We start from the raw sequence: 1,753 nt of genomic DNA, 5'->3' as shown, positions 1-1,753 counted from the left end.
CTCCATTATTTGATACATCCTATAGAAACAATGATTAAACTGTGAAATAGTCTCATGGGGATACCTCTTAATTGAGATGAATTGATGATGTAGGATAACTGGATCAATATAGATCTTGAATTGTTCTAGAAACTTGCTCTCAAAAGAGTTCCAATCCCTCATTAATGTCAATGGAAGATTGAGGTACCAATTGAATTTTGTTTCCACCAAAGTCTAAGGAAGAAGGCGGCATACCATGTCCATATGCTGAATTTGGTTTCAATTACAAATCTCCTTGAAAATTTTAATATGATCTTCTGCCATTCGTGATTCTGCATAGATGAATCATGGACAAAAATTTTCAAGGTTTTTGGGCAAGTCATGTAATGAACCAGTTAGATTCAAAGGTGAACTTTGGGCATTGAAGAAAGACATGGTACATAATGATGGAGATGTGTGAAGTAGAACGTAAAGTGGATGATGATGATGGAATTTATAATGTGGATGGGTGGAGTTCTTGGTATCTCTTTATCACTTTGATGCTTGTGAAAGTGATTGAGTTCTAGGAACTTGTGTTTATTATGGAAAAGTGCACCTCTAGAGAAGCACACTTTCTCAAAATAATGCACTTGCGCACTTGGCACACCTATGTACCTAATTAAAGCTCACAGACTTAGATTCTTTTTCTCAAAAATTGTAGAATTTTCAAAAAACTTGGGTTTTTTGAGCTGAATGGATTTCACGCCCTCCTTCTAGTGCCACTTCTATTGAGTTGTCATTTTGCATGATGCTTAATGACAGGAATCCTTTCAAACTCCTCAGACTTGAAAAGCTATTCTGAGGATCAACTCTAAGGTTCTAGGTGATCTTGCGACCTATTGAAATCTTCTCAGTTGAAGATAAATGTGAATGTTCATGAGGAGACCTTTGTTAGTTTGAACCAATTTTGGATCAAATGATCAATCTGCTTGCTATTTCAAAATTAACCACTAAAGAGATATGTTTTTTGATATCTTCTTTCTTTATGATGAATGCAATCTAACAATGCAACTATATGAATTCCTAATTGAACTAGGAGTTAGTAAAAAAAACAACAAAGATAGGGTAACAAGAAGTTTAAGCAAATAACATGAAAGGAAAATTCCTAATGGACATAAGCCACGAAAACAATGTGTCTACAAGCTAAGCTTTCGAAAAGATTTGTACATAAATAATGAAAGTAGGAGCAACACTTCCTTAATTCCACTAATGCAATCATTGATAGGGAATTTAGTAACCATAAGATGTTTCACTTTTCATCAAATTGCAAGGCCACGAAAAGTGCACTCATGTGAGACAAAAAGCTATAAAGGAACAAAATGGGTGATCTCTTCTAAAACTAGATATGTCAATGGAATTCATAAAACTATAGCAAACACTAGAATTAAAAGATTGCACAACTAGAAATAATGCAATAAACTTTCGGCTCAATACATTCCATGAACATGCATTCACAAAATATAACACACTTAGGCAAGAATCACTACGCTCCAAATGCGAGCACCAACAACATATATTATTGCAAAATAATGGTAGTGACCTAGAATACATATTACATTGTTAAATTTATAAGAAATCTTCTCCTCAATTTGTGTTGAGAGTGATAGATATCTTTATGCAAATATATGCTTAAAACTAATAAAACAAATCTATCTATGTACAAACTAACTATCTAATTGGTGCTAAGTAGGAGTCCATCCATATTTATATCATTAATGGGATGCATGAGCCTTTA

This window comes from Cupressus sempervirens, chromosome 3 (genome assembly GCF_028749045.1).
Source record: "Cupressus sempervirens isolate cs-2001-9-10 chromosome 3, ASM2874904v1, whole genome shotgun sequence".
NCBI classification, from domain to species: domain Eukaryota; kingdom Viridiplantae; phylum Streptophyta; class Pinopsida; order Cupressales; family Cupressaceae; genus Cupressus; species Cupressus sempervirens.
Note: the sequence above shows the minus strand (reverse complement) of the source record.